General features: G+C 41.4%; 2 pseudogenes; both read right to left on the reverse strand.

The window, feature by feature from the left end:
• Nucleotides 1-989: 989 nt before the first annotated feature.
• Nucleotides 990-20,207, reverse strand: LOC133924074 (dynamin-related protein 3A-like; annotated as a pseudogene).
• LOC133923461 (pentatricopeptide repeat-containing protein At5g12100, mitochondrial-like) lies at nucleotides 1,923-3,410 on the reverse strand (annotated as a pseudogene).
• Nucleotides 20,208-23,665: the final 3,458 nt, after the last annotated feature.

The following is a 23,665-nucleotide window of genomic DNA, read 5'->3' on the forward strand; positions in this document are numbered from 1 at the left end:
ATTTTGTTAATTACCTTAATCTTCAACTTCAACTCAGGTGGCTATGAAACTCTCCAAGATAAATATGTGTCTATTTATATCCAAAAACTAGCCATTGAAGCTCGGGTTGCAAAAACTCCCATCACCGCATGTAGGATTGCCTCCTTCCAATTGCCAAAAACTAGCCATTTATACGGTAACTAGCACTATGGTACCATTGCCTTGTATGTTATGGTGACCCACCCTATAATACGGGAACCTCTGGTCTTCAAGCCACAAACTCTATGTCTAACAGTACGATGATCTCGTGCTACCATCATATGATGCAGTGACCTCCCCCACCATATGATACGGTGGCTTATCTACTTGGGCACCACATTGACAAACTCTCTATCCAGCAATACGGTGGGTTTGACTAACTCTGTCCAGCGGTACGGTGTCCCACTATATAATAGAGAAGATTTCCAATTCAATCCATCTTAAGCTAGCCAATTCTAAAGTACATCAGCTACTAGTAGGTTACTAACCTAAAGACATTGAGCAAGCTACTAAAGTCAAACCTTTTTATAGTATGTCTAAAAAAAAAACCTATCTACACAAATGAAAAACACTATAATCACTTATCTAAATAATATGTTTATATCTTCATAAAGCTTTTATTTGACCTTAATAATCATCCATTTAAGGTATTTGAAACCCTAAGTTAATCATATAACATCCATGATACTAAGACCATCTCTAACTATATTTCCTTCATTTCATTCTCTTCCCGATTCCTTTTCCTGTTCACATTCCCTTTATTTTCTCTTATCTTTAACAGTTTTCTTTCAAAAGAAATCGCGAAAGGAAAGGAGAGAGAATCGCGTCTTGAAAGAAATGACTCTGAGAATCCCTTCGTGAAGAGAAACCGTTGGAGCGCTAAAGAGAACAAAAATCCCTTCACGATGAAATTTTCAACCACGACAGGAATCCCTTGGACGTGGTCTAAACTCACTAGGAAACAATGTTAGTTCTATTAACTATATTAATATTAATTATCAAAGTAAAAACCCAATTCTAGAGTCACTGATCTTTCACCATAGTTACATGAATTCTAACTGTAATCCCTAATCCCTCTTACATGCTGCATGGGCTTAGATACAGTTCTGCAACTTCGAGATTGCATGCCATACGTCTTAGAGTTACACTGTTCTCATTCTCAGAGGTAACGCAAAATTGATACCTGGGGGCTGGGGCTAGTTGAATATGCTACACAACAACCTTATTCACGATGCTTCTATGTGGGTCCTGGCATTTTCAGCAATACGTAATGAAGGTGCTCTACCAGAAGTAGCTTTCGACTAGGATGCAAATAGCTTGCTAGCAGAACAAACGGAATTTACAGGTCAAAACTCAAGCTCATCGCTCAAAATCCTCGAGAACTGAATCAAAATCATGTGGAAAGCTGCCCTCCATTTGCATCTGGGTACGAATATGACGTCACCACGCATCATGCAGGATCCTAGTGATTAGGGAAGGATGTGTAAATGCAATATGGGTCGTCATCGTTGAGTCCACGGATCTTTGGCAGGCCTGTTGCATATTCAGCTAGGTTGTAGTCCTTTTCAATCTTTTCAGCTTCAAGGGGAAATTCCTCAAGTGTCTGAAAAATATAGATGCCAAAAGTGTTAGGAATAGCAACTTGTATTCAATAGTAGCTCATAGAGGTAATATATAGAGTACATGAGAAGTAGGGATGAAAACAGACGGGAACGGTCGGGAAAACATCCTAACCGTTTTCACTTTCATATCTTCTCAACCGGGACGAAAATGAAAACGGGAAAACCAAAAACAAAAACGATCACAGGATTGCCGGTTATACAAAAACGAACAGATCCGAACGAATATATGTCAATACAGGATGGAAACCGATGATTAAAATCGGGAAGGTGGAACCTCATACCACTTTTTTCATGCATCAGATGAACACTTGAAGCTCCCAAAATCACACATGAATCACGCACTTCCAAAAAATAAATTACTGAGTCACTGACACTGACATTTGTCCACACCTAATTCTCAAAACAAGATAAACATAAATAACAATATATGAGTAATAACTCTGGCGCCATCCATGCCTATTTACATGCAAATCATTCACATGGATATTGGAACCGGCAACAGGATGCCATATTTCAAGAAAAACAATCTGGATTAGAGTATTGTTGATAACTCTTATTGGGACAGTCCTGTGTACCAACATCTCCAATACCTGTTCTGCCTTTGAAACCTTACCATCTTTGCATAGACCATTCAGGAAGATACTGCAACTGTAAGCCCCAATCATGACACCCTTCTTCAAAGACTCTCCAAACAAGGAAAGCATGATCCACGAGTCTCCAGTTATTGAGACCATCAAACAAAATGCTCTATGTAAAACCATCTGGCAACATGCGTTGTGATGCCATCTCATTCAACAAGGTTCTTGTATCACCCGTCCTTCCGGCGCGGCACAACACTAACAGAACCACATTCTGCGTGATCACATTCGGCCTTGGACTATCACGTAGCATTCGATCCTACAGCCTGAAACCAGCCTCCAGGTCCCCACCCTTGACGTGTCCATCAATCATTGTGTTGTAGGTGATCCAATTCGGCGCGACGCTCCTCTCCATCATTTCATCAATCACCTGCAGGGCGTTACCACCCTTCCTGGCCCTCCACAGCCCAATGATGACCACATTGTACAAGAACGCGTCAGGGAGCAGCATGTCGTCGCGACCCATCCGACGTGGCATGCCAACGGCCTTGTTGAGGTCGCCGGCGGCAACGCAGCCTAAATGGCCTTGTTCCACGCGAAGGTGTCCAGGCGCCCCCTGATGCCAAGAGGAGGTCGAACGCGGCACGCGCGTCGGCGTGGTGGCCGAGGGAGAGTAGGGACTTTAGGAGAAGGTTGCATGATGAGAGCAAAGGCATCGGCGCGCGCACACCTGTGTTGGCCCCCACGCCGGTGAGAAGGGAGAGAAGGCGGAGCACGTCGTCGGGGAGGCAGAGGCGCGCGAAGGCTACTACAAGGGCAGAGGCAGCATCACAGAGGAAGGAATGGGGTCGTGGGTCGTCCTAGGTGTCGGCAGTGGCGGCAGGGTTGGCAGCGAGGGCGCGGCAGAGCTCGACAGCGAATGCACCAGGGAGATAGGAGAGGAATGACTTGGCGAGATCCACTGAGCGGTGGAAGCGCCCGGTGGCGAGGAGGGAAGCGAGCTCGCTGAGGGAGGTGATGGCTGGGGGAGAGAAGTGGCGGCGTGGGAGGAGGCGAGACATTTGGGAGGTACTCCTTGCTCTGCTCCTTGGGTGGGTTGGGCCTAATGCATTGAGCCATTGACAAATGAAGCATGTGTGTCTTCAAAACGGGATGGAAATGGCTAAATCCCGAATAAAAACATGATTCCACAAAAACGGGCGCGACGAGGCCTCACCCATTTTCGGCCCTGTTTCCAGACGTCACCATCCAGTTTTCGTTCCGTTCCCATGTAAAAATCGAAAAAACAAAAACGATCAGGAAAAAATGGAAAACAATTGCGGGACAGGACGGGATTTTTCTGTACCACTTTCATCCCTAATGAGGAGTACAGGATAAGAAATCTATCTAACACCCCCTTCAAATACAAAACATATGCAATAGCATTGCATTTGAAAGAGGTGACACTAAGTAATAAACTTATACTAATACAACCAAAAATTGTCTCTTCGAAACCGTCATAAAGTGGAGTCTTGTAATCTCGGAAACACGGATACTGCAGTCCGGTCCCGTATCCGCACCGGATACCGTATCGGATACAGATACACGGCCGATATGTGGCCGATACGTATCCATGGAGTATCCGCTCGAAAATAAATACAGAAAATACGGATACGTGGGCCGGTACGTATTGGTGCCGTTGCGGATATGGCCTAGCCCATATGAAGGCCTAACCTAACCGGCCAACGCACAGGAGCAGTTTCGCGCACAAAAGTTGACCAGCGCGGTGTGGTGGCTCCTCCACGCACGGCAGCGGCGGCTCCTCCACGCTCGGGCGCTCAGCAGCTGCTCCGCCTCCTCCACGCACGGGGGCGGCTGCCGGCGCACGCACAGGCGTAGCCGCGGCGCACAGGCGCATACGCAACGGACGGGCGCAGCTGCGCGGGAGCAGCCGCGGCGGGCACACGGGCGCAGCCGCGCAGGAGCGCGCGCGGTTCCAGGCGACAGGCACACGGGAGCAGCGGCGCGAACGGTGACCGGCGACGGTGAGGACCAGCTCCACCGGTGAGTTCTCCTTCTCCCCCTCCCCTTTTCCCCCTCCCGATTGCCTTAGGCGCTTAGCACTTAGCAGTAGTTGCCGGCTTGCCGCTACCAACATGATGTGGCTGTCTGTTTCAGTGTTATCACCGTGATGGCGACCGAAGGTTCAAGTAGTGATGCTGTTGCTGGTGCTTTTGCAACATCGATAGATATTAGAGCTCCATTGTGGGATCATATCCACATTTTAGAGAGACCTAGAGCAAGGGGGCAATACTAGATGTTAGTGCAAGTATTGTCCATATGAAGGATTCAGTAGCTACACTCGAGTTGAAGCTCACTTGCTGCAGAAGAAGGGAAAGGGAGTGGGTATTTGTCCGAAGGTGTCAATAGATTTGCTTAACCAAATGAGGAGATGTTCAAAGGTGCAAAGACTTAGTAGAAAGGTCAAGACAGAGAACTGTGTCTTTGCCTACTACGGGTTCTTCATATGGTGGCAGCACGAATAAGAGGGGACCTACAAGTGCATTGGAGAAATCTTGGGCAATGGAGGACCGCAAGCACTTGGATGCTCTAATTGCTAGATCATTCTATTCTGGAGGTATTCATTTTCATTGCATTGCACTGATCATTATAAAGTTGCAATTTTAAGTTTTCTTTACTTGTGCAGTTGTGCTAATTCTGTTTTTAATCAATTTACAGGGATATCTTTCAATTTTGCAAGAAATCCATATTTTCAACAAGCAATTTCCTTTGATTGTACCCGCAACTTGGCGGGTTATAAAATGCTCGGGTACAACAAGCTTAGAACTACGCTTCTGAAGCAAGAAAGCGATCACATTGAGATGCTATTGCAAAGTTCAAAGAGCACATGGCAGAGAAGGGAGTGACAATTTGCGCTGATGGATGGTCAGATCCGCAGAGGCAACCACTCATCAACTTTGTTGCTGTTTCTGAGAAGGCACCTATGTTCTTGAGGGTTGATAATTGTGAAGGGCAAGTGAAGACAAAAGAATACATTGCTGAGAAGCTGAAGTCTGTTATTGAAGAAGTGGGTCGTCAAAATGTGGTACAAATCATCACAGACAATGCTGCAAATTGCAAAGGTGTGGGTCTCCTTATAGAAGCTGAATATGAGAATATATTATGGACACCATGTGTTGTGCATACTCTCAATCTTGCTTTGAAAAGTATTTATGAGCCAAAACTCCCAAAGAATGAAGAGGAGGAATTTGTTTGGAAACAACTTGAATTTATACATGTTATTAGAAGTGAAGCCCAAATCATCAAGAATTTTATAATGAACCATGGCATGCGGCTTTCTATGTTCAATGAGTTTAGCCATTTGAAGCTACTAGCTATTGCTGAAACACGGTTTGCATCAGTTGTGTGTATGTTGAAACGGATGGTGGAGGTAAAAATGCCTCTTAAGCAAATGGTAATTAGTGAGGCATGGGACATTTACAAAGATGATGCTCAAACAGCAGCTCTTGTCCATGACAAGGTATTGAGTGAGGTTTGGTGGAGGAATGTGGAGTATATACTTAAGATTCCTACTCCTATCTATGAGATGATACGTGTGACGGACACTAACACACCATGTCTTCACTTGGTTTATGAGATATAGAATTCTATGATTGAGAAAGTGAAGAAAGAGATATATCAATGGGAAGGAAAGCAACCAGATGAGGAGTCGGACTTGTACTTGATTATTCATAAGATATTAGTTGATAGGTGGACAAAAGGCAATAATCCACTTCATTGTTTGGCTCATTCACTCAACCCAAGGTAATAATCAACACTTGCTGTCTTGCTTATGTTTATAGCTCAATTGCTAATTCACTTGCCTATGTTTATATTGTACATATTATAGCCAACAGTGGCTAGATGGAGGTGTTGGCCGTGTACCTCCACACAATGACAAAGAGGTATCAAAAATAAGGATGACATGCTTCAAGAAGTACTTCCGCATACCAATAGAATTGTCTCAAGTGAAAGAAGAATACGCAAGGTTTTCTAGTTGTTCCGAAGAATTCAATGATCCTGACTCCCTCCATGATAGATGGTTTGTTTCTTCCATGACTTGGTGGACAAATCATGGATAGTCTGTTCCTTTATTGATGAATTTGGCCATCAAATTGGTTAGCCAACCAGCCTCATCTTCATGCTGTGAGAGAAATTGAAGTACATATAGCTTCATTCACAGTGTCAAAAGAAATGCCCTAAATCTAGAGCGTGCTGAAGATTTGGTCTATGTGCACTCAAATTTGAGACATTTCTCAAGAAGGACTGATGATTGCAAAAAAGGGGAATCAAGGATGTGGGATGTGGGAGGAGATTCTTTTGAATCTCTAAGTGGTTTAGGAATTCTTGAAGTAGCTAACATTTCCCTTGATGAGCCTGAATTGCAAGCCGTGTCTTTTGGAGATGTGGAGGCTGATATTTGGGAAAATGAAGCTGAAGCAAATCCTGAACAAGCCTAGTTGGATGAACTTGCAAGATACTATCCTAGCTATTATGTTATGTAATAGAACTTAAGTAGAACCTGCTATCTGCTATGTTGAACTTCTATGTTTTATTGTGTGAGCTACTGTCTACTGAACTTTCCAATTTGCTATCCGTGAGATTGTGTTTCTTCTATGTTCTTATGTGTTATTCGATCAATAAGAGAAGAAGGGAAGGGTTGTAGGTCGGCTGGAAGTAACTCCTTAAGGGTGATGACCCAAATGACAGCTACTTATTTTTAATAAAATATTATTGAAACGTATCCACGTATCGGGTTTTTTGGAAAAAAGACATATCCGCGTATCAGTATCGGTGCGATACCAATACACGTATCCGTATCCGTGTAACATAGCTTGTAATCATGTCGAATCAAGCCAAAAAAGCGCATAGCAAAGCACGCGAGTAGAGTTGTCATGATGACAACAAATGAGTGCCCTTGGTCGAGAATCGCAACAAAGTAACTACAAGTAGCAAGACAATAAATAAAGTTGTCATTGTAGGTACGGAAAGACTAAGATGACACAAGGACACCCTAAATCAAGAATTGCGAACAAAGCAATGATGAGTTGCAAGACAACAAAAGAAGTTGTCACTAATGCTACGAAAAAATCTAGATAGCTAACTTGCATCAATAACAATAGGAAAGAAATCGACTAATTGACGAAGGAATATGTGGACTCGCACAGTATAGACAAACTCAAAAAAAGACCGAAACTTGGATGGCTACAGCAGAATTCAAAGACTAAAGCTAAACACCGACGAAGCAAGCATGAGACTCAATATACTAGCAAACCGTAGCATCGCACCCAAACAGTAGTTGCTAGTAGTGAGCACAACCAAACTATTATGAGCATGATGCTATGATATACCCTGAAGGAAGAGCAGCTCACTAGCGGCAGACAAGCACAGGTAGCAACAAGAGCAGAACCAATGGTGTGCAGTAGCAAGACCAAATAGCAAGATATGAAGCCCAAAGCAAAGCCCAGCAAGCAGCCCAAATAGCAATTGCAAGCAGCTTGAACCACCTTGCTAGCCGATGATATGGCTGACATTCTCTCCTCCCGGACGCTGCAACTCATCCTCGTAATTTCCACCGCCAGCTCTCTCCTACCGTCGGCTCTCCCTCTCTATCCTAGTCCCGATCTAGTCTCTTTTTCCACCGGCGGAGGTCGCATCCGTCCTCCGGGGGGGGGGGGGGTACGCACACACGGCCTCCTCAAGGAGCCTCCTAGACCACCCGCTAGACCCCAAGCTTGCCGAGGCGTGGTGTGCCGCCATCGATGCCTCCATCGCCGCTTCCTCGTGCATGGTTGGATCCATCGACTGCTGCCCTCGTGTGCCCAGCCGTCGTCCTCCCGCGCCAACCCGTCGCTGGATCCGATCACGGACACCGCTCCCTGCTGTGCACCCGTGCACTGCTCTCCGTTGTTCGCCCGGCCTCCTGCGCGGCACCCGACCGTCCGCTGACCTCCCGCGCTCCCCCGCCCATCCATGCTTCTACCTCGGCTAGATCCGTCGGTCGTCACGCCGCACGCACCTCCGACCCGACTGGATCCGGCGCTCAAGCCGTGCCTTCTCTTGTATTCAATAGTAGCCCATGAAGGTAATATATAGAGTACATAAATACAGGATAAGGACTCTAGTAATAGATAAGAACTCTATCTAACAAAAAGATTGGAGCACAGATAAAAATGAGAACATTTAAGAATATATAAATACCCTATGTGCCTGTTCAAGAACTTCAAGCGTTTCTTGGATATGCTGCCGTCTGATAAGTACTTCATCAGTTTCCCTCATCAATTCATTGAGCAAGTTCTCTCTGCACAGCAGATCATCATTTCAGAATGATTCTTATGTAAAAAGTTGGAAAAAAAACACTTCAAGAAAACTGTTCATAAGAAACTATAAAACCAAAGAACAACTCATGCACCTGTATAGTTTGCGAATTAAAAAGTTGTGGAGATCCCGCTTTGTATGGTTCACCTGACAAAAAAAAAATCCATCGAACAAGAGTGTCAACAATACATAGAAACCTAAGATTATATCCCAGTTGAACAATAATCAACAAACGTTAGTTTTCATGCACAATGACTAAAGTGCTGGGATATATGACAATTAGCAAACATATCTTAGTCGACGCAAGAATATGTTCACTGGTAACAAAAAAAAAATCAGTTGTAACGTGAGATGCTATTGAAGGTGGTCAGTTTCCATGCCTTAGATTCAGTTTGAGGTACAATACATTGGTTGTATCTGCAACAGGCCATATCCTCAATAGCTAACTCCTATATAGCTTTTCGTGACCTCAGAAACAACATTGTGCCCCCAAAACGTCATATTTGCACCTATGCCACCTCATGTTTTCCTCATTCTCTCGCTCAATGATATCAACTCATGTTAAGAAAATAATCATGTACCAAGTTCAAATTGATTATTTTAAATTTAAGATACGGATGGTACACCATATTTAAGAGACTAAGCAATATCAGTTAGTGTAAAAAAAGAAAAACTTTTTTATTGGACTATGTTTCTCTTGTTTATTTTATTTTATAGTTTATTAAATTAATTGTGATTATTTCCATATACAGTAGAAGCTGTGCACAACAGCTACCATAGCTTTGTCCAAACCTTGCCACGACAGTGCAACAATCACAATTTAATACTTTGGCAACAGGAATTAATAATTCAACATTTTTATTGGAGGTGTGAACATGTAACATCTATGAATACTGGAGCAAACAAAAAGCAAATAACTACATGAGAAAGCCAGAAGTACATGGTCACCAAAGTAGTTTTATAGATATCACAGCATTACGGAAGGTAAACTTACCAGAAAGTGCATTATAGCTTTCGGGATCGCATCCTCAATACTTTTTCTGACAATGTCATAGTAGGATTTGATCAACAGTTTCACAATAGCTACCTCTGTTGCATCCTGCTCAGTCTGGTTTTCTGATGGCTTCAAGGTAATGGGTGGCTGGTACAAACATGAAGAAAAATCAGACGTTAAATATTAAAACAAGATGAATTCCAACTTCCTAGGCTCACTTGGTGATAGTAAACTCTCACCTCTTTTAGCTGAATGCTAGAGTACATGTTATTTAGGCTGCGAACTCGTGGAACTAATTGGCTTGATGAAATCCCACCAACCTGTGAGTTACCCATCTGAGTTCCACCTGTCAGACAATAGCCAAAAATATCTTTATCAAGAGCTACAACAATCAAATTAATTTATATACTGTAGTTTGCAACTATAGAAGAGGAAAGCAAGTTACTTGTGAATGAACATACTTAAGGATCAAAGACTAACCATCTATGAGACTATGCCACTATGGTGGCACCAGAAAGAAAGGGAGGGGGGGCCTTTTTACTACAGTTACCATGTTGTAAGTCAGAGTGCATTTTTAATTAATTGTTCTAGAAATTAGACAGTTGCATGGCCAATCTAATCTCATCACTGATTAAAATGGACCAATTAAATTTCTCAACCAAAGTGTATTCACGTCATGCAGCTTTCAAGTGAGCAAAAGCTCTTAAGAATAGTTAAAAATTGCAACCAGAGGATCGAAGACCATCTGTTCATCTCCATTGGTTGGGAGAATAAAGCAAACAAGACTGAACAACAACTACCGCTGCCACTGCCAGGTACCACTGGTAACTGATTGAAACTCATGTTAAACCAAGATGGTGCTGAACAGCAAATACACTCATGTTTGGGCTTTGGACAATTTCCATTTATGGATAAAGAAACACAGCTAGTAAGCAATTGGCTGTTTTTTCAGGCATTAGGAAAATTGAAAAGATAAGGATATAGGATGGATATAATTTAGTTAATGGCTATCCAGCAATGTGCAGATCATGATTTCACCATACTGTCATCCACAAGATTAGCTCTATCCAGTTTAGGCCATTTTCAGCAGGAAGACAATTCACGATCTCAGCATGCCATCACTAAATGGCCAAGCCGCCAAGAAATGGAAACTCAATCTCACACAGAGTACCGAACATAGTGCTTAGCATTCATAGACTACATAATTGATTGACCTATAATATGATTACATCTAAATCATTAGGAAAGAATGGCTCCAGAGCGAACCATACTACTTAAAAAGAACACTAAGCCCAAACAGAGAATACCATTGGCATGTCTAGTGAACGAACATAAACAATCAATTAAATGCAGCCCAGATCAACATCATGGTTACGCAGAAATACACAATGGTAAAATTCATAAAGCAAAACAAATGCAGGTGAAGCATGTGATTAGCATAATTACAGGTGAACCAATTTACCTGCATCCATATCAGGCTGCAATCCCTATCAAGACGAAACGGAAGACATAAAGAAGTCAGGTAAAACAATTGTTAATATCTTCATACCAAAAACTTAAACAATAAAATATTATTATTTGAAATTCTGATAACCTGTTCACATGTTGCTCCTCTGGTAGCATCTCTTGCAAAAACAGCACGTGACTTTTGACTTCTTTCAGCTGTTAATTGTATCTCAGAACCAACAATAGTACCATCCTACAGTGAGGGGAGCCAAATGGTAAGCAGCAATATTTTTGTCTCCAGGGTAGAGACAATGCCAAATGACACTAGTAACATGTTACATGTATGTGGTGACATGGTTTGAAATAAAAATTAAGCAGCATCTTGTTCAGAAAGTGCAAAATAATTGACCCAACACAATCAAGATTTATTCAATCTAATTGGGCCAACTTATATAGATTGAACAATTTCACTATCCTCCATCCTAGTCAAGGCCAGGGCTTGGGCTGGCGTGGCACCGTAGCAGGTTCGCTACTGCAGCACCACGATATATACTGTATCGCTCAGCAACAGGCACAACTCTGCGTTCAAGGAAACACCCTCATCTGTCCCTCAAGTTTAGGAGTTGCTGATTTGCCCTCAAAAAGGAAAGGTTAGGAGTTGCTACCTTTAGTTATTCCTTTTCTTAAGATAAGGATACATGAGGACCCTACTGAATAAATTATGTTAGAGAATAAAGGTACTATGTACGAAAGGTCCACGGGACTCAAAATAGAAAAGAAAGGGTTTATCAGAATGTACAGGACCACTGAAACAGCTAAAAACAGAAGAGTTACAAAGGGATATTGCTCTAAGTCCAGTTAAGTAGAAATGGCAGGAATTCCTTGAAGGTTCTCTCCTTTAGCAAAATTATATCTTTAAAAGCATTCTCTTGCATCTGTGCTTATTGGGAAGAACTCAATCAAAGATGCATCTGTTTCTCTGGACCTAAATATGACAGCATCCCAAAGTGATAAACTCTTTAGACACCTTTTTAAATGGAGATGGTACATTTACAAAAGCATTCAACCTGCCCAAAAATACTAAAAGAGATCTACAAAAATAAATGAGCTTATTTACTCCTTCAGCTAATACCAAGAAATCCCAGCAGGTTCTAGTGAAGGAACAAGAGAAGAATAAGAAATCATAATCCTTCTGGCTGTTATTTCTACAAAGCAGTAAAGCAAACATAGATCAGAGTCAATGTGGAACCTTTTTTTCTTTAGCATGAGTCTTGTATTAGTCATTCCATGATCTAGTTCTTCTTTTGGGCTTTAAAAGTTACGGTATTCCATATCTTATTAGTTGCACATCCTTTAGATCAGATTGTTAGAATAATCTATTTCCTTAATATTAGAGATACCTTACGACCCAGGATTCCAGCAAAAAAATTGGTTGCAAAGGTACAAGCTCAGGATTCCAGCATTCAGCCCCATTAGATTTTCCCTTTATTCTCTTTAATGAGTAAATGCAGCATTACAAAATCTGAGGTGGAAAAGGAAGTACCTTACGAGCCGATAGTGAAGTTGATGTCTTGGAATGTAGAACTTCATGCTTAGCAAGCTCAACAACCTTGCTGCCTCCAAGAAAGCTTGGATGCGAAGTATTTATATAATCCATCTGTAACAGGAGTACAAAACTTGTCACTACTCACTAAAACATAAGAAAACAAACAAAAATATAGATGTAATGTAGGTACATGCACAAGTGCAGGTTAACCAACAGGGGGGCACGTTAATATGTATATGAAATTTCACTAGCAAGTAGCCATCCCTGAAATTCAATACAAAAAAGAAATATATGTTCACCATTGAAGTAGGAAGCTAATCGAACAACTAACTAGCAACTAGCACAATTGGTACCAGTACAAGACATGAAAAAATTAAACAGCATTGAGATGGTGATATAATCATGCACATGACAGATTCTGAGCTCGTAAAAACCTAATTATTTCTTGGAAGTGGCAAATGAAGATCTTCCAAAAAAAAACTATAAGAAAAGAACACAATTCTCTGAGATTCAACACAGTTAAAGCAAAACTCGTGATAAAAGAATCTTAACCTAACTACTTTGAAAAGGATATGGATATCCAATAGTGTACAATAAAATAATGTTTGATGGAAAATAATTTTCTATGTGAAAGTAATCCGATGGTAATGATTACCTTTTGCTGGAATAATACGATTAAGAGAAAAACACTCAGACAAACAAATTTCGTTTTTTTTTAAAGGAAAACAGCGAGGGATACCCCGACTGTGGGGGGTTTGTGTGTGTGTGTGTGTGTGTGTGTGAGAGAGAGAGAGAGAGAGAGAGAGAAAATAAAAAAGGGAAAACAAAGAGATCAGAACTTAATGGTTTGCCTACAATTGGAAGATCAGAACTGAGGAAAGTAAACACTTGCCTCCATTTCAATAATATGGGTTATCATTGTCTCCACGGGTCGAAGACCATCTCTCAGAAAATTGCTAACTACTTCACCCATCCGCTTTTTAAGAATTGGAAATTTCTGAAGCTCATTGGTTAAGCAACCATGGCTAATCTGCATCAATTAGGATATTTTAAATAGTTTAATTAAAGGCTCATAGGATATAAGTATATAACAGATATAGGAGAGCATACTTTGATTAACTCGTCATAGATAAATTGTGCACACTGAAGACTTGGATCGAGCAGACGACCTATCTGCTTTCGCACAAGGATCTCAAATGGCACCTAAACTCAATAGAAAAACACATTGTTCTGAGCATGCCAAGGAATTAGGTAAAAAGAACATTAATTAGAAATACCAAATGTTCACAAGATAGGATTATGCTACAAACTTAAACCTCTGGCAGAAACATAGCACCCTTTGGACCGCCAGAATTCTGGATGGCTGTGCGGATATCTTCATCAGTAATACTCTTGCAAGGGTTGATTTCCTGCCAGTATACATAAATAATTAAGAGCTGCGAACAACTGAACTACCAGACAAGGCGGTTGATAAAAATGATTATGCGTATTCTTGCTAAAGAAATGGTGGAAATGCAAAAGGATTTGTTGGATGGATAGAGATCAGATACAATCCAAGGCTAATTTTTTCCAACCCATCCAAACGGATATCCCCAGCTATCCAAACAAAGCATTAAGTAGTTTGTGATGCCACTCGGCAACATGGATAGAGATAAGATACAATCCATTCGGATTGATAGGTTCATTTTTTCCAACCCATCCAAAGGGATATCCCCATCTATCCAAACAAAGTGTAAAGTAGTTTGTGATGCCACGCAGCAACGTATATAAAATAATGTGAAAGCTGAAAAGAAGTATTATATTTGTTGGATGGATATCAGAAGGTATTATTCTATGAGACATTGCACAATATTGTTATCAAGGAGCATGGTGATAAGGGGAGGTACAAAGTCAGACTTAGCAGCCAAAAGGTACTATGACCAGAGCATAACTGCTCTTTGCCTGCAGCATAATTGATACATGATGCATCTTATAGAGAGAATTGTTCTATGGCAGGACTGCAGGAAAACTTTCTCACCAGTCACAGCTCGTATCTAAAGGGGCATATCTCATCAACTATTTTGTTGATCATATAAAACTTAAAACCCTAACTTGATCTATATGGAAACAGAAAAAGCAAAGTTACATCAGAAACTAAAATAAAAAAGGAAAAAATTTGTCATCCATTGTGATTTTGTTTTACTCGAAATTTTATGTAAAAGTATATTGTTTCAATATCCATTTCGCACCCATTTTTTTAGAATTTACATCATCATGCTCTTAATAGTGATTCGTGAGTCGTTCTCACACTGGGACATGTTTGCTAGCTAAAAATTTAAAATTGTTGCTTTTGCAAACCTCCAGACTCTTGACAAAAATTGACTGAAAAATGTAGTGAATCCTAGCTCCACCAGAAAGTTTATCTGTTGACACTCTATTTTTTCCCTCCACCATTGAAGAAAAAGCTGAAAACAGGAAAAACAACAAAATGTTAGAATAATATAGCTTTGATAAAATTTAAATTGGCAGATAGAAAGAAGACATCATGTTGGATGAGCAACGACCTTACAAGATAAGCAAGTGACTCAAATTTCAATGTCATGTAATATAAAGAGTTACACGATGGGAAGAACAACAAGCAAATGATTCCTGATTAGAAAAAAAAATACAGATGACTTCTAGTAGTATATTTAAAATTCTTTAAATATTCAATGGGACGACAAATGTTTGTTGCAGCCAGTGGAACATCACATAAGCATAATAGAAACATGTATTTCTAATTTCAAAGAAAAGAGGACAAACAAAACAAAATGTTGTAATTCAGGTTGTTATGAAGGCAGAACAAATTAATCTTTTTCACCTTCACAATATTTTCTCAATATATTCAATAGTTTGACTCCCTGACCAGCCTGCACCCATCAAGATCAAAAAGCTAAGGTTAAAAGGGTAATAATGTCAGTAGAGTAAACTTCACAAAACTACACAAATGTGCTGAAAACTATCATAAAACCATTTCAAGAAAATACACCAATTTGACTTTATCACAAAACTATACTTTTAAGATCCTGTTATATGCGATCTCATCTGACTGCCAAATCCCATTTATAAGACTCATGTGGATCGACTTATTATAGATCACTACACATGGCTTGCCATGTAACTTGAGTCATGCCAGGACACCGCTACTCCACACGGCTTGCCTCCTCACCTTGCATGGCATGACCTGAGTGACAAGGCAAACAATAGGGAGTGACCAAGTAGATCTGTGTGAGTCTTCCCTGTCGGACCAGGCGGTTAGATGACATCAAGAGGTGAACACCAAAGGGAGTGTAGTTCCTTCAAATGTTATGAAAAGGTGAAATTGTTAGTGTTACCTGGACACTCGTGTCCAATTTTTTTTTTGCCGAATCCGAGTCGGATTCCAAGTTGCATTTCACTTGTCCAAATTTTCTTTGCCGAATCGACACCTAAATCCAAGTCGGATTCCGACACCCGTGTCCGTGTCCAGGTAACAATGGAAATTGTGTGATTGTTACTAGCATATATGTGTAGTTTTGTAAAATTTACTCAAGTAACAAAAGGAGTAAAACACAAACCAACATGTGCATGAAATACGATAGAAAACCAGGAAAGAGCATGAGACTATGGTAATGAAAGAACAAGGCATATGATATTCGTAATAAGTAATTCTCTTGTCAAGGCATCTAGCAAACTGCAAAGGTATATACAGTTAATTCATCTCTGGCGCTCCACATCAATCCATCATGTGGCAAGTATTACAAATTTACAAGTATGGAGGTATATATCAATGTGATTACCATTGATTCTACCGTATCACCATAGGCAGCATGTTCCTTCGCAACTGCTACCAACTGAGCATTGATGCGAGTTTTCAAGCCTGGAAGCATATCTGTGATGTGCTTTAGTAGAATCTGCAAACAGGACAATGATAGGACGTAATCAGTTGCACAGATAAAATATCGTTAGCAAATATACTACATTATTTGTGGAAACATCACAAACAATATCGATGGATAAACAAAGGTGCCTGTATATACTGCATAACCACATAAGGGCAAATGTTGCAGTCTCAAGGCTTTGAAATCGTAAAGTAAAAAATCAAGCATCATAATAAATTCATTAATTGCTATGTGATAATCAGTATTCTAATCTAAGCTTCAAGAGTTTTATTTATAGGGCCATTTTCTACTGTGTTTGATAATGTGGCTGTCATACAGCTTTGGAAGTTTCACTTAAGCATGAAAATCTTTCTTTGAATTATTATTCTGCGCTAATTGCAACTAATTCCTTTTATATCAGGTTAAAGTTTGGGAAAAACTTTCCAGGAAACATGAGTTTTTCAATGTTTGTTCAGGATATTGACAGATAAAATCTAGGGAGGCCAACAACATGGTACACAAAGGCAAAGTATATCAAGTAGATATTTAATAGGCTAATATCGATACCGTATTTAGCTTTTTGGCCAACTGAGGAACACCACAACAATGTGCAAGACCATTATAATAAGCCTGTTAATAGCACAGAAACTCATTAAGAAAATATGTCCAATCCACCATATACAAAATATTGCAGAGACAAAATTCAAAAGTTATTGGCATACAGGTATAGACGAGAAGAACTTCTCCTCAAAAGCAAGTGCATCTTTGACGCTTCGGTTAAAGTTGATATCCTGTTGTAATCAGCTAGTTAGAAGTAAGAACTTAAAACTTTAGAAAAGCAGTGGCAAGAACTCATAATACCTAAGTAGGTACCAAACCCCAGCTTCTAAGATCATGTTCATAACCTAAACAAAACGTTATAGCGTATAACCAATATTGCCAATATCAGAAATTTAATTTGTCGGTAACATAAGATCAATGATCTCCAGATTTGGCTTCCAATATACACAAAATCAAGATACTTTGAAACTGAATTACTTCAATAGAAGATGCATGGGTTTTATTATCATTTCTAAATATTGTTTCCTTGTGATTGCAGACAAAAATATAGCATTATATGCTATAGAACTAACTACTACAACAACAAAAAAGCCTTTTGTCCCAATCAAGTTGGGGTAGGCAGGCTACAGACTAACTACAAAGGGGGGAAAATCAAATTAACAATCAAATCTATCAAGGCCTGTGGTTTGGCTGATAAAATACCTCTTGGCTGCGATTTATGACGCCTACATAACCAAGCTTGAGTGGGATCACATTTCCCAGTAAAAAATTACGAGCATCAGTGCCCCTGTCCATGATATCTAACTAAAGACATTGAAAGAGGTTATCAAAGTGATCATAAAGTAATCAAAGGACTAGAGATTATTAACAGTGTACAGTACATTAATACCTTGGTGATAACACCAATTGTACGAGACCCTGCCAGTAAAACAGCAAGCAGTTACAGGTTTACACTTAACTAGCTGTCCACTACAAAGGAACTAGTAATCAAATGCATTATTTGAGTGCTTAAGTACCATCAGGATCAGCAAGCCTTGCCAGTTGGAGCGCATCAGAATTAGCTAAATCTGCATTTGCTGGAGAGACAGCCAAGATAATACAGCTTGGATGCTTAATGTACTGCATGATCATTGTTCTTATTCTTGACTCAATATCACTAGGCTGGTCTCCAACTGGCACCCTTGTTATACCAGGGAGGTCAACCAAGGTGATGTCTAGGACATTTGGTGAAAAGATTTTCAGACGAATTTGTTTCTCAGAAACCCCTTTGTTATCTCCAGCTTCTTTGTCCGTTTCTAACTGAAAGCAATCAATTTCTTTCATACTGTGAGAACATACCAAGGCATACAAGAAAAGTCTTTCAAAAATTGTTCCACAGGTGGTACTAATGGAAAGATTAGAATAAGATAAACAAACGACTTAACGGTGTCCCATAAGAGTTGAATAAGACTGTCCTGTAACTGTAAGGGTAGAATAAATAAAACAGAAGGAACAAAGTACAATGTTAATAATTTAACTGTTCATAGCCTTCTGGTCAATTACACAAAGACTTTGAACAAAGGGGAGGAGCCCAGTGGAGGCGAAACTGGGCTCCAGACCACCCTGCCCGAAACAAAATTTTAAGGAACCAGGTATACCCATGCCTCACTAGCCCACTGGGAGTACTAGTTAACCAGTCCAACGGTGAAACCAAGTGTATAGCCTGCTGCAACTAGCATGTAGCAAGCCCACCAGGCCACCAATACCATTGTCCAAAAGTGCTATGCAGTATGCACGGATCCACAGACACGGAGGCCGAAGCCAGGAGAGGAGTACCGGCACAGTGGCGATAGGGACTGAGGAGCTCGTGTCCTCCAGCCTCTGTGCTCACCCACCTCGCCGGCCCTGGCCTTTCCCGGTTGCCGCACTCCCTGGAGCAGGCGCGAGCTCCCAAGAGCTGGAGATTGGTTCGAAATGCCATGGCCTAAGCAAGTTAGATGGTTGCACTGGACAGCAGATTGGTTAACTTCCAGCGCATTATATATACTTCCCGTCGAATAAGCAGGCAATCACATCACATAGCTGCAAAAGCACACTCCCTGAGTACCAAACGCCAAGTGTTCAACCTTGCTAAACCTCCGCGGCATATGATAGGTCATAGGTATGCAAGTACATGAGAGACTATCCAAAGCATTCCATATAGGGTTGCCTGGTGGATTCTTCTATTTTCTATGACCCACTCACACGGTGAAGTTCAATTCTCTTTGGCATTTGAGAAGATAAATGGCTAACAAGTGCAACTGAGCAAATAGTAATTAAGAAAATCTACAGTCCAATGTGAATGTATACTAACATTCAAGTGATTTGCAATGTGGTGCTAAGCGAAAAACAAATTACTGTCGAGTTTTGACATGGTCGTCATCTTTTCCACCATACAGTCATAGGCAAATGCACGAGTTCACCATAACCTATGCTAAAAGTGAAAAAAGTATTCATACAATGTGTACGAAATCTAAGGAACAGTAATATCACCAAAGGCAGTACTAAAAGAAACATCAACCAAGCAAAATTGAGCCAAAAAAATTGTTAGTTTTTACCAACAATATTGGCATATATTAATGCTGGTACGTGTAAACGCATCAAAACAGCACATTGTTTGCTCCAGCAGCACATTATAGAAACTATTAGTTCAGAATGGTTGTATGTGTACCCAAACAACCCTTTCTCAGCTAAATAGATCTCTCGAGCCCCAAGCAATTCACCAAACACATCGCCGAAATGCAGCAAAAAAGCGAAGCTGCAGAAACCACAGCGGCACGGCACTGACCTGGATCTCGCGCTTGATCTGTTCGAAGTCAAGGAATCGGCGGCCGGGGACGTGGAGGAACTCCCCCCACTCCTCGGGGGCCGAGTGGCGCACGAGCTGGAGCACGAGGGGGCGGCGCGTGCAGATGTCGGGCCCCCGCGGGAGGAAGTCGCGGCCCACTAGCGCTTCCAGCACGCTGGATTTGCCGCTGCTCTGCCCGCCGATCGCCGCCACCTGCGGCAGCTCCAGTCCGGCAGCGTCGTCGCCGTCCAGCCGCGCGATGATGTCCTGCAGACTGTTGACGAGCGGGATCACCGCCTGCCCCACCGTCTCCGGCGCCGCCGCCGACTTCGCCATCGCCGCCGACAGAGTAAGGGTTTTGGAAGAAGATTGGGAGGCGCGGGTTTTTTTCCCTTCGTTTTGCATTTTTGGTTGGGTTTTGTAACCATCATTTTTCTCTTTGTTTCGTTTTCTTTCTAATTTTTTAATTCTTATTTTTTTTTTCTCATCTTTCATTTTTTTTTAATGGATTCATTAAAAAAATCTCGGGATGAAAGAAATATCTTAGAAATCACTTTGTAAAGAAAACTAGGAAGAAAAACCGTTATAACGTTGAAGGAAAAAAAAATCCTTTCATAAAAAAAATCGTCGAAGATGTTCTAAAGATTGTGTGTCTGGTGTGATATACCTAGTGTGAACTTGCAATGAAGTTGTCGTTTTCAAATTTTGAAATTAGTATATTCGTAAATTGTTTTTAGTTTGCCAACAGATTTTTTGACATAATAAATAATATACTAAATTATTAAATACGGAGAAACATTGATAACAATACGCAACATGTCAAGAGAAACAACTTACCCATCAATCAGAGTTCAACAATTTTAACTAAATTAGCAACAGTTGTTCAAACACTTAAAATTTAGAAAGATAAAATTACTTCATTTTCTAAGCTAAAGTTGGCTATAGCGGTTTACACTTTGTTTGTCATTTTTTTATCGGCTTTTACGTTTACCCGTGAACCAAACGTACCTTGGGCAGGGAGGGGTGGCCCTTGGCCTATTTTGCAGTTGTTCCAAGCTACGTTGTCACGCTCCCTCCCTTGCAAACACTTTGGATGCTGGTCACGCTCACATCCATCTCCACCGCACGCCACCCAAGTTCATCACCATCCTCGCCGCTCCCCTCCTCACCACCTCACCGCCGACACTAGTGCGAGCGACAGTGAGGACGATGAGGCCCTTCCTTCACGCCATGTGTGCCTACACACTCCATGAGGGTCAGTCCGGTAGCTTCCACCACATGCCCTGCGGTCGTTCTCCCTATGATCCCTAAAGGCGCAAAAGACATGCTTCTCTTCACAAGAGCAAACAAGATCTCATTTGTGCTAACTTTGGTGGCAAAATTTTCTATGCAAACTCATCCCACTGTGCAAACATGAAAACCAGCTCTGGAGGTCGTCAGATCTGAAAGTGCATCTAGGCCCCCTAAGTGGGTTTTAACTTATTGATGACAAAACGATTAAGGATCTAATATATTTTATCTAAGTCATGAACAGGTCTAAGTCTAAAATTGAGAAGACATATGACGATTGACGCCATTCGAAAAGAAAAGAGAAGCAACGAGGAGTACTCAATATAATTTAAATTTTTTTATTTTTGAAATTGAGTCTAGGATAGCCGCTCTATTAAGAGGGTTGCATTTGATTGCTTGTTTAGTGTCTCAATGCTCAAGATATCCTTTAGAACCAATAAGTTGAGAGACACACTCACCCACGGACACCGGGATGTTAGACAGAAGTTCACTGAGTCCGGAGTCTCCGGTGTTCACTGGATACTTTGGTACTCAGTATTTAGTCCAGAGTCTCCGAGTCAGACTCTGGCAGAGGGTGCTCGGTTCCATTTTATTTTTTAATTGTCCGGAGTCTCCGGTGTTCACCAGATACTCCGGTAGTTGGTGAGTTCTAAGGCCGGAGTCTCCGAGGGAGACTCCGCCAGAGGTCGATCGGTTATGCATTAATTTTTGTTGAAAAAGACCGGAGTCTCCGGTGTTCACCGGATACTCCGGTAGGAAAAAATGTTTTTACCGGAGTCTCCCTCGGAGACTCCGGCAAAAGTGGCTCGGTTAATATTTACTCTTTTGATAAAAAGGACCGGAGTCTCCGGTGTTCACCGGATACTCCGGTACCTGGAGAAGCCAGAGGGTCCGGCAAGTCTCCGGACTTAGTCTGAGTAGTAGCTCTGTCAGGACCGGAGACTCCGGTGTTCACCGGAGACTCCGGTAATTTAACAGAACCGTAACGGGTAGTTCTGACACAGTTCTGTGACCGTTCTAACGCCGTTTTAGAATTGAGACCAGATACTCCGGTGTTCACTGGATACTTCGGGTTAGGTCTGTCAGAACAGTAACGGCTAGTTTTTGAGAGAGGGCTATATATACTTCCACACCCCATGGCATTAAATGCTTGTTGTTGCTGCTAAACTCTACACTCCTAGAGCATTCCAAGAGCATTCAAAATTCCTCCAATCATCTCTAGTGCTAAGTTTTGCGCAAATTTAGTGAGTTTGGGTTTGGAGTGAGATTAAGGCACTTGAGCATTGAGTTCTTCATCGAGCATTCGCTATGATCTTTTCTCTTGGAGCTTTGTGCTTCTAGACGGCAAGACGTCGCCCGTAGAGCACCCAATCTTTATAGAGTGTCACGGGAAGTTTGTAATCGACTTCAAATTGAGTAAGGAAATTCTAGCTTGATCTTTGTGGTCGCTAGAAGATGATAGGGTTGGAAAAGACACGGCTCTTTGTGAGCTCCTCAACGGAGACGTAGGCACTTCTTTGTGAGATGGCCGAACTCCGGGATAATCCCTTGTGTTCTTATTTGTGCAATTTACTTAATCGTGTAGCTTTGAGATTTTACATATAAATTATCTTAGTGATCATCTTGTTAGTATTTATTGTTGTTTAAGCTTTGTGATATTTAGTAGACTTAGTATCACTTCTAGATTCTAGTTGCTCGCTTTAATTCTTAGTTATTCTTGAAATCCTATATAGACCGGAGACTCCGGACTAGACCGGATACTCTGGACTGACCGGAGTATCCGACCTTCACCGGAGTATCCGGCAGCTTTTAATCTGTTGTTTAGTTTTAATTTTCAGAAAAGCCTATTCACCCCCCCTCCTCTAGGCACTTTCAAGATCTGCGTCCAACAACAGAGAGTTCTCCCACCATCCCATCATGGCATTTTTGCATAAAACCCCTACGTGAATTTGTCCCATTGCAATTTAGTAATTTCCCAATCCCCATCCCACTAAGGTTCAAGCAAGGGGCATCCGTCGTCGGCCTCCTCCTCCGCGGTATGGCTCCCCTGTCAGCCCCCTCCTTCGCCCCTTTTCATTGCATGCAAGCACCAAGTCACCACCGTTGACTGCCAATCACCCTGTCCCGTTGGCAGCATGCTCATATTCATCTCTAGCTTCCTGTAGGTCAGTGAGGGTGAACACCCCCTTAAGTTCTCGCAGGTGATCCCCCTTTAGCATATAATGATTATTTCACCTCAACTGATTCGTAGGCATAGCTAGAATGTGTTTGATGATTGTGTTTGAACTAGATCGCTCTATTTTGTGATGGTTTAGAAGTGTATTTGGATATATCGTAGCGATCTCTGGTTACTTATCTTCCCTCTGCCCTAGAATGTTTGAGAATGTCATGCATCGCTGCTATTGTGGTGGATGTGTTAGGTCTCCATTAGGAATGTCACATAAACAGTGTCAGGTTTTAGACCTCCTTTGGAGGAGAACACATGATTTCGAAAATGCACAAATAGGAAAAACACAGGATTGAGATTGTACGTATTCTTCAATCCTATGGAATCAAAAACCACAGGAAT

The sequence above is a fragment of the Phragmites australis genome, chromosome 7 (assembly GCF_958298935.1).
Source record: "Phragmites australis chromosome 7, lpPhrAust1.1, whole genome shotgun sequence".
NCBI classification, from domain to species: Eukaryota; Viridiplantae; Streptophyta; class Magnoliopsida; order Poales; family Poaceae; genus Phragmites; species Phragmites australis.